Source organism: Triticum urartu, chromosome 1A (genome assembly GCF_056163025.1).
Source record: "Triticum urartu cultivar PI428250 chromosome 1A, HENAU_Tu73, whole genome shotgun sequence".
Lineage (NCBI taxonomy): Eukaryota > Viridiplantae > Streptophyta > Magnoliopsida > Poales > Poaceae > Triticum > Triticum urartu.
The window spans coordinates 168018404-168029263 of record NC_141873.1 but is presented as its reverse complement, the minus strand read 5'-3'; the positions used below and the strand labels follow the sequence as shown (position 1 = coordinate 168029263).

Sequence of the window (10860 nt, the reverse complement as noted above, 5' to 3'; positions counted from 1 at the left end):
AAAACCACGAGTGCAAACATGCAGAGGAGCAATGAAGACCAAAAACTGGATATTGGGGACATCTTCAAGGAGTGTGGCAAGTTAAAGAGGAGCTACACCGAACCTATAAAACGAGCTTTGGTAAGTAACATCCTTTCAATTACTTTCGTTTAGCCTCGGGTTTTTCGATGTGTATATGTTGTAGTTTCTGTTTCTCTTAGCCTCGTGTTCTTCGATGTGTAATAAGAAGAGTCTTAATCGTCCTAATGCTTTCGTTTTGAGCTTGATGTAGGAAGTGGGTGTTCTCACCTTGTATTCTGTTTTTATATTTTTCCTTTTGAATTCACTTCTCTGAGTCTTGTTTATCTAGCTTCTACTAAATGGATATGGGTTGCTCTAAGTATTGATCTAAAAAAAGAAGTAACTTCATGTCAGGATGCAGTTCCTGTGAGGAGGGAAGTATGGTCAACCTCGAGATCATGATTCCAAAATGAGGTTGGATTACTCACAAGATGCTCGTTCCCTAATGATGTTGGATTACACACAAGGTGCAAATTCCCAGATGATGTTAGATTACACACAAGCCAGGTGGAGTCGTCAACTGTTCGTGTCCTCGTGGCTCTAGGAAAGGCTGAAAGAAAGCATGCAGCAGCCCTTGAGAATATAGCTGAGTTCCTGAAGAAGCGAAAAGAGCAATCAGATGTTCTCTTCACCCAAGCCAAAGAAGATATGGAAGAAGCCAGAAAGAAGCTAGCAGAGGCAGAGCAGGCTAGGCGTCTCCTGCTATCTAAAATAGTTGTCAATACAAATTTTCCTTCATAATGGCTAGGTTCAAATGTTTCTCCAGTCAGCATGCCTGTTGTGATGTCCGTGCATCTACTGATGTGGCACAAAATAATTCTTCTTCAGTTCATGTTATAACAACAATTAATTTCCAAACAATAATAGACGAAGCATTGGACATGGTATAGTTCACACGCAAGCCCAACATTCCATGTAAGCACATTCATAGATAATGTCCACAACCATGATTCACTTCAAAGCCAAAAAAAATGTAAGGAGAGTTATAAATAAAGAAAAACCTCTAGTTCCTACTACCAGAGCAAGCACAACAAGTCAAGGCCATGCATAATTAATTATATTTTGGTCATTTTTTGTGTTCTAAAATGCCGGCCGGCTCACGGAAGGACGTGTTGCTGGCACACGCACGGATTCAATGAACGCAGGTAGGGCAGTCTGAAGCATGTTGCATGCGGCGAGGAGGCGTATTCAGCCGGACCTACAGTGAGTGCGGCCCTCTTGGCCTACGCACCGGTTCATTGCCTGCGCTATGAGAGGTCGCGTCCGTGTCAGAGCGATCACTCCCTCTAGTCCTTTTTTGTTTGGGTATAACAAAATGTCATTTTCCATTCACATTTTACACGTAAAATTCATGGACAAACTTTGACCCAAAATACGATGCGGTCTAGTAAACTAGGACGGAGGTAGTAGTTTTTTTTTATCAAAGAAGGGCTTCCCCTTCCGATTTTCGTTACTGAAAACCAACATCAAAACCATAGTATTTGCCCTAGAACTACCAGGTTCAACATCTCGCAACATAAACCCATACAACCATACGCCAAGGAGGTAGTAGTTATGAATTCCATTTTCGCTTCATACCAATCGTTCTAAAAACTACTTAGTACTTATAACGCGCCATTGAAAATCGGAACTCTTACCCCGCTAAAAAATGATATTTTAAACATTGCTACTCGATCAGTGGCAACTGGCGAGCCACCGCCTCCAGGTCGTTCACCTGTGGTCCCGACCATCAACTCCTATGGATCAAATTATCACGCAAGCTGACTATTCTTACAAAGGTGCGCTCCACCACGCACTCGGTTCCCGCGCATGCAGCAATCGTGCACCTAGGGTTTTAGGGTTTATTTGTTAACGATGCCTTTACGTAACTCTCATGTGTGAGAGACAACGAGAGACCGACCGCATGCGTGCGCCTCTTCCCTTCGTATATGTACTCCACCATTTGTCTGGTGTCCAAAAAATTATATAGTAGTAATAACTACTAGCAATTTGCCAATGCGTTGCCACACGATCAAAATAGATTAATACATATTCACCGATTTTATAGAAAAAAGAGTCTAGTTATGAAATACGTATATCACTAAAAATATGTTATGTTTCAGACAAAATATATTACTTTGGCGGTTTTGATGAGATAAGGGAGGAATGTGATTGGTTTCAAGATTCGAGAAGTGGTATATCTCTAATTTCTACTCTTACTAGCAAGATGCATGTGCGTTGCACGGAACATCAAGATCTTGTGGGAGAAAAGGATGAACGAGGAAAGGCCTTATCTACAAATGTGGAGAGGAGTGTGGGTAAATTGTCATAGTTTTCTTTCTATCTGTTAGATTTAGAGCTGACAACCTATGTTGCAAGATGGCAAGCACACCATCATCACCGACTATGCTTTTTATAAGAGTAGTGATAGAAAACAAAGTTGGTGATGATGTTTTTCCTGCCATCCTACAACATAGGCCGTCCAATTTATATCTGACGGATAGGAAGGAAACTATGGCAATTTTGCAAAAAGATGCCCACACCCCTCTCCACATTTGCAAATAATGCCTTCCCTCATTCATCCTTTTCTCCCACAAGATAAACTACTCATACGAATGCATCTTGATGTTCCGTGCAGCGCATGGGCATCTTGCTAGTTGTTGCAAAAAGCCCATGTGTGTGTGTGTTGTTTGTGAGAGAGAGAGAGGGAGAGAGCAGGAGGACGTTGTGCATCTGTGACAAAGACACAAAGAGTGTGTGTGTGTGAGAGGTATCAGCTTAAAATGAGGCGATAATGTGTGTGTGCACCATCGAGAGGGCGTGTCTCAAGAAGGGACGAAAAATCTACAAAGATACATGGAGCGCGAGAGAGACATGTACGCGACAGTGGAAGCACTAGTGTGCGGGTGTATAAACCTATCTATAGGATAGTCGATCAATGTTTGTGAGAGAAATACGAGCCGGGGGTGCGAAAGTGAGAGTTTTATGTGTGTGAGAAAGAGATGGTAGTCGGGAAGGGGAGTGGAAGCAGGAGTTGTGTGTGTGTGTGAGAGAGAGGGGGGAGTTTGATCGGTAAACAAATCAATATTGTCAGTTTTATAACTGGGATGGAGACGGAAAGGAGACCGTAACAAATGTTGTGTCTGCAGGAGAGAATAATTTTAGTGGTAAGAGTCATATCTAGAGAGAACCCCATAGAGAAAGACAAAGTGAAAGATGAGTGAGACTCCGTGTGTGGCAGTGAAAAAGAAAGCTTAAGTACCTAGTGATACCAGAGAACGGTAGAGACGTGAGAGATAATGAAAACCATGTAATGTATAATAATAGGGAGAGTGTGACACTTCTCAAGGGAGACATCGAGAGACCATGTTTGCGAAAATAAGAGAAACATGAAGTGAGTGTGCGGGTGAACTGGAGAAAAGAGAGTGATAGCTACATAAAGGAGCATAAGAGAGAGATGAGAGTGAAAGGATTAAACATAAAAGGGATTCAAATATTTGAATTCATTCTGATGATACATGTAATTTATACTAGAACCAAAATTAATCTATCAAACATGCATACTGATATGAATTCACGCGCGTCTACGTTATTTAATATGTAGATATTACTGATCCATACATTTTAGTAGAACATAATTTGGTTTAAATTTTTCGAATTCAACCTTATTATTTTGAGATCATTGTATTTGTGAATCATATCTTTTCCTAACAATAAAGGGATTATCGCTTCTGCACGCCTGCTCACCATTGTGATGTTTTTTCAGAAAGGTCCTTGTGGTTTTTGGTAATTGAACCTGCAGTCCCTATTTAAGTGGATCTGTGAAGACATTTCGTTTTTACATAAAAGTCCCTGTAGTTTGGTATATTCAATCCGCGGCCCTTCGAAAAAAGCATCACGGGCAATCCCCTTCGTCCCTCCCCACGCATCAGCGGGCGCACCCCCGCCGCGGCCGGCGGTGCCGCTGCCTTCCTCGCGGAGTCCACGCCCGAATTTCACGTCGGGAGTATTGGTCTCCGTCTCTCCAGCTCCTCCCTCGAGCCTACCTCCCGAGCAACCTTCCTCCCATCCCAATTCCAGGAGACGCATGGCGACAGAGTGCGGGCCTCCGCAACATCCCCTCCCTTCTGCTCCCCCTTCTTCTTCCCTTGAACTGGATCCGTCCTCCATCGCCGACCGCCGCCACTCCCGTCTCTAGCAGCCCCTACATCCCTAACCTTGAGTAGCGTCCCCACAGGCCACAGATATTGGTCATGGGAGCATGTGAGATGGCGGCTACAGTGGAATAGAAGAACCTTGGAGAGGTGCCAGTGGGCAGCGGCGGCGGCTCAGTCGTACTCAACATCGTCGGCGAACAGCCTCCCCATCTCTGTGCCACATCCACATCTCCCGCATTTGCTGCCGTCGCTCCTCCATCTGCATCACTGACAGAATGGCCTTCTGGATGGTCTTTGGTTTGTGGGTGACAGGTTGTGGAATTGGAGCCGGGTACATGTGCCAGATCGTTTATACACAAATTGCAGACGGATGCATGACAAATTTGGTGTGCAGGATATATGCAACTTGCATACGGATCAGTCAAACCATGTGCTAAGCTTCAGAGCCACTCCACGCTCGAGGATGAGGTATTCATGCTTTGTTGCCTGCTTTTCTTATACTAGGACCTGGTCCTAAGCTCGACTCTCTCCCTCATCTTCATGTGCTCTATATTTGGTACTATAGCTGGGACGCCATACCAGGCAATGTGCGGCACCTCACATTGCTCATGGAATTAGAGATGCTGGATGTTGGAATATCCGTTCGCTTTCAACACTATCCCGGTCTCTTGAGTTGTTTCATTTTTATTCTTGTGATGGTGACTTAATGAAGTACTGTCAAACAGTGGGACATCCAAACTGGGAGAAAATTGAGCATATCCCCAGGATTTTTTTTTGAAGACTGGGTTCAAGTAAGGTTGTAATCCTCTTTGTGTTTCCATTTAGTATTTGTAAAAATTGCCTACGTAGTTGATTATCTACTACTGTTTAATGCATTTACTACTAATTGGCGTTTTAGGAAGTACGCGTGATGTTAGTCATCGCAAGACAGTGAAGGTCATTCCAGCAAGTTGGTTCAAATGAAGGAGTTGCAAGCTCAAATTATGATGCTGGGCATTCAACTATTATTGTAGCAGTCTGCTTGTTGTGATTTGCAGTACCCTTTTTTACATGAATTAGTTGTGTCGTTCAATTTGATTCGAAAATGCGCTATTCTGAGCATTTCTTTGTGCGTGTAGTCAAGCTCCTCGGTTTTGCTTGAAAAATGAAGGATACTGCATATACCCAAGTATTTTCCATGTTTTCTCATACCGACCTGCCATTTGGAGCTTAGTTGTCCGGAATAGTGCAAATGATCATCCACTACTGGAAAATTGGTGTTTGCCATGTGCCATGGTCTTTGGCGAGATCCATTTTGCGTTCTATTGGCAAAGCAACCCGTTGTCAAGCACAACACTTGGAAAACATGGATATTTAGTAGAGGCTTCAATTCTTCGAGAGCTAGTAGGAAAATATTAGAGAGATGAGCAGGGGAGACTGGTACTTCCCATTACAGTGGCCAAAGAAAAGCAACAATTTTTTGCGTCCAGCGAAGCTTTCTCGGTAGTGCCCAGGTTATGAATTCATGTGATTTCAGATGCAACATTTAGATGTAGTGCAATTGAGAATGCAGCAGGTCAGAACAATGGATGACAAAGGTGTTATGAGTGGCTAGGTAGGACAATGTGCCGCTAGCTCTATAGATTGTGTAAAATGTGGATATGTGAATTGCCCAGATTGCCTTAGGGGCCATGTTGCAAACTGTTCAAGGTTAGGTATGTTTCTCCTTTTGACATTTTTCTAAATAATCCCCTGAAGCAAGATCACTTCAGGACAATATGACCTACTACTTAGTACTATGAGCATTTACTTTCTATGAGTTACGGCGTGTTCAAACTATGTACATGTGTGCAAGTGAGCAGATTTTGATTTGGCGTCTTGGAGTCTTAATTTGTTTAGGGTAACTATTGGATCCATGTTATCTACCTATAGCTAGTGCATGTAAAAATAGTAATTGAAAATACCTATAGGCAGTGATATTTTTATGGCTGGATGTCTATGGCTTCTGTCAAGGCCATACTAGATTTGAACGACACTAGATATATCTAAACAAACTGTTTCATTTAGATCCCATAACATTCTTTTTGCTGAAAAATCATGTTGCCTTATTTTAACTAAATTAGTAGTGTGTTTCATGTGCACATTGTGCTTGGTTAACCTTTCAATTACCACAAACTGAAGGCAAATAAAAACTAGGTATACCTTTTCATCTATCCTTCACTACTGGAATCAGCTACTTTGCCATCTGCCAGCTCTTTGCCGTCAGCTAGCAGACGGCAAAGAAGCTCTTTGCCATCAGCCTGTTCTTTGCCGTCCGCTAGCTGACGGCAAAGAATCTTTGCCGTCCGCTAGCAGACGGCAAAGAGGGAGGGGGCCCCACTGAGGAGCTGGTTAAAAAATACTTAACGTCCCCCCGCTTTGCCGTCCGCAGCAGACGGCAAATATGAACAAAAGCGGACGGCAAAGGAGGGCGACCGGCAAAGGCTACCCTAACTAACCTAACTAACGGCCGAGCCCCCTCCCCCGCCCGTTACTCATCTCTTCTCCCTCCGCCCCTGCCCCCGCCGCCCCACCGCGCCGACCCCGCCCCCGCCGCCCGGCGCCGCCCCCGCCCTCGCCGCCTCCGCCACCGCCCCTCGCCGCCGCCGTCCCCACCCCCTCCCCCACCCGCCACCGCCCCCACCGTCCCGCCGCCCGGCGCTGCCCCCGCCCCTCCCGCCCCCGCCCCCGCCCCCGCCCCTCCCGCCCGGCGCCGCCCCCGCCCCTGCCGCCCGGCCATCCCACTACCCCGGAGCCCCGCTGCCCCCCACCCACCCACCACCCCGGCGCCAGCGTCGCCCCTGCTCCGGTGAGTTTTATTTTTTTCTGTTTTTCTTTTTTTGCTGTTTAATTCTTGTTTAATTGTTAGTGTTAGTGTTAGTGTTAGATTTAGTGTTAGAAAAGAAGAAAATTTAGTGTTAGTGTTAGAAAAAAGAATATGTAGAAGAAAAGAAGAAGTGGAAAAAAGATGAAAAAGAAGAAAAGAAAAGAAGTAGAAAAAAGATGAAAAAGAAGAAGAAGAAAAGAAGTAGAAGAAGTAGAAGAAGAAGAATAGAAGAAAAGAAAAGAAGTAAAAGAAGTAGAAAAAAGAAGAAGAAGAAGAAAGGAAAGAAGAAGAAAGGAAAGAAGAAGAAGAAGAAGAAAGGAAAGAAGAAGAAGGATAGAAGAAGAAGAAGAAAGGAAAGAAGAAGAAAAAAGAAGAAGAAGAGAAGGAAAGAAGAAGAAGGATAGAAGGAAACACCCCGACCACTGACCTCGACACCCCGACCCCGACACCACACCCCGACACCTGACCCCGACACCCTGACCCCGACACCCCGACCCCGACACCACACCCCGACACGACACCCTGACCCCGAAACAGCACCCCGACACCGACATGACACCCCGACCCCCTAAACCTCCCGAAAAGGTGCTCTTTGGCCTTCCAGAGGCCGACGGGGTTATATATTTGTGAATTATTAGTTAGGTCATATATTTTTCGATTTTGTTATGAAAAACATCATATATAATTGTGTTGATCGGGTAGATTTAAATGTGCAGTTGTTTCATCGCTGCGAGGTTTGGTGTTCGACGACCTCGTCGTGCGTTTGACGAGCTCTGCCCCTTCGTTCGTGGCTGAGTACAAATGACATGTCCTTCTCCCCCATTAATTATTTGCACAAATGACATGAAATTTGGTAGCTAGCTATATATGTGTCTTGAATCATCAGTATGCGTAACCAATATGTGTCTCCCGTTCGAAAGCTTCATAGTTATAAATATGCATGCATTTGCATATTTATAACCTTGATTCTTTCGAATTGTCCAACGCTATCCATGGACAGCCCGAGTATGTGTAGATTGGGTTCGTTTTCCCATATGCTTTGCTCCGGATCCGACGCATAAATTTCGTCAGTGCCTCCCCTATTGTTCTCCGGGTACACATCCTCTCTGTTTATTGCAGAGACGTGTATCAGGAGAACAGCGGGGAGGTGCTGCGGAAATTTTGCGTCGGATCCGGAGCATAGCATGGGAAAATGAACCCAATCTACACATACACGGGTGGGATTAGGACCTATCATTACCTATTAGAGTGTAGGTTGCATGGACGTAATAAAATTGACAAAGTAGATCAACTGATGAATATATACATGGTGAATTACATATATAATTGTTGTGTGTCCAGTAGCTCTGAAAGTCAAGATGAGTGACCGTGCTTGGATGTATACCGGTCACACTGGTCAGAACAAATGGAGCGCTGAATGGTTCACAAAAACTAAGGGGTTTGTGCAAGCCGCATTTTCAAATGGCCAAAAGAAAACCTGGTGCCCCTGTTTCCGGTGCGGCAATTGGGAAAAGAAGACAGAGGCTGAAATGGGCAAACACCTGCAGAAGAGTGGTTTTACGCCCGATTATACGGTGTGGACATTTCATGGTGAGTCTGCCCAACGTGACCGAGCTGAGGTGGATCGTCGTCGCACCGACGAGCATGGTATCGGGATGGAAAACATGGTGCAAGGCTATGATGATGCTCGGGATTCGGACGAGGAGATGGAGGAATCTGCAAAGGCCTTCAATGAAATGTTGGAGTCTTCGAAACGTCCGCTCCACGAGCACACTGAGCTTTGTCAGTTGGATGCCATCTCACAAGTAATGGCTCTGAAGGCTCAGTTCAACTTGGGCAGAGAATGCTATGACGCAATTATGACAGTATTTGGACGCTTTCTACCCAAAGGCCATGTAATGCCTGCAAACATGTACCAGTCAGACAAAATCCTCCGTGCACTGAAGATGCCCTATGAGAAGATACATGCCTGTGAAAAAGGATGTGCCTTATTTAGGCTTGACTATGCGGACTTGAACTATTGTCCCATTTGCAAGTCTTCCAAGTATATTGTGGTAGACAACGGTATGGGTGAGAAGACACAGACCAAAATCCCCGTTAGTGTTCTTCGGTATGTGCCAATCGTACCAAGACTTCAACGTCTTTTCATGGTCGAAGAGACGGCCAGACAGATGACATGGCACAAAACAGGCAAAAGAACCGAACTAGATGCAGATGGTAATCTGATGATGGTACACACATCGGATGGTGTTGCGTGGAAAAAGTTTGATGGATTACATGCTGACAAAGCGGCAGATCCGAGGCATCCTCGAGTCAGCATCAGCACCGATGGGTTCAGTGTGTTTGGTATGACGGCAGCCCAATACAGTTGTTGGCCCGTATTTGTCTTTCCACTCAATCTCCCCCCGGACAGATTATGCAAAGAAAGAACATTTTCCTGATGTTGATAATTCCAGGGCCCAACTATCCGGGGAAAAATATGAATGTGTACATGCAGCCACTTAAGGACGAATTGCAAGAAGCCTGGGATAATGGGTTCAAGACATACGACGCCTTTAGCAAACGGAACTTCATAATGCGTGTCTGGTACATGTACTCGACGCATGACTTGCCGGCGTATGCGCTATTCGTTGGCTGGTGTGTGCATGGTAGGTTCCCATGCCCCACATGCAAGGGAGCTCTTGAGTTTCGTTGGCTTCAGGCCGGTCGCAAGTTTTCTTGCTTCGACATGCATAGACAGTTCCTGAATCCTCGCCATAAGTTCAGGAAAGACAAGAAGAACTTCATCAGGGGTAGAGTTGTCAAAAACTCTGCACCACCTGCATTGACAGGCCAACAGACCCTGGATTAGTTAAACGCTCTCGAGCCAGATCCACAACGTCCAGGGTACTTCAAGGGGTATAATACTAAGCACGCGTGGACTCACAAAACATGCTTATGGGATCTGCCTTACTTCAAAGACCTCCTTTGCCCACACAACATCGATGTGATGCACACTGAGAAGAATATCGCCGAGGCACTTTTTGGTACATTGTTCGGCATAGATGGGAAGTCAAAGGATAATACTAAGGCTAGAGTCGATCTGGAGGCGCTATGTGATAGGCCATTACAAAACATGAAAGAACCGAAAGGAAAGCAAAACTGGACGAAGCCAAAGGCATGGTTCAATCTTGGAAGGCCAGCTATGAGGGAAATTATGTTGTGGGTGCAACAGCAGTTGATGTTCCCCGATGGGTATGCAGCGAATCTAAAGAGGGGAGCGAATCTTGATAAACTGAAGATATTTGGTTTCAAGAGTCATGATTGGCACATATGGATTGAGCGGGTAATGCCGGTGATGTTGCGTGGCTTCATCCCTGAGGATGAATGGCTAGTACTGGCAGAACTCAGCTATTTCTTCCGTGTTCTTTGTGCAAAAGAACTATCGCCTGGCGTGCTAGAAGAAATGGAAGAGTTGGCGCCGGAGTTGATCTGCAAGTTAGAGAAGATCTTTCCACCGGGCTTCTTTAATCCAATGCAGCATTTGATTTTGCATCTCCCGACCGAGGCAAGATTGGGAGGGCCCATGCAAAATCGTTGGTGCTACCCAACTGAGAGGATGCAGAAGACGCTTCGAGAAAAATGTAAAAATAAACGTAGAATTGAAGCATCGATGGCTGAGGCATTCATCACAGAGGAGGCGGCAAACTTCGTAACAGCGCACTACGAAGCCAAAAATCGTCATTTGCATAATCCGAAGCCTCGGTACAATGCTGACGAGCCTAAAAAGGGTGGATCCAACCTCAGCCTATTCAAAGGGAATCTCGCACCAGCTAGTGT

The 10860-nt window shown here is 45.2% G+C and overlaps 1 long non-coding RNA gene across 3 annotated transcripts; it reads left to right on the top strand.

Annotated features, from left to right (window-relative positions):
- The first annotated feature begins 3808 nt into the window (after nt 1–3808).
- On the top strand, nt 3809–5910 carry LOC125526759 (uncharacterized). 3 transcript variants are annotated; one of them, XR_007291881.2, is made up of 3 exons: nt 3901–4664; nt 4762–4987; nt 5095–5910. It is a non-coding gene; the product is annotated as an uncharacterized LOC125526759 (long non-coding RNA). The 3 variants fall into 3 exon arrangements; XR_007291880.2 differs by having other exon boundaries at nt 4762–4992; XR_007291879.2 differs by having other exon boundaries at nt 3809–4664; nt 4762–5910.
- Nucleotides 5911–10860: the final 4950 nt, after the last annotated feature.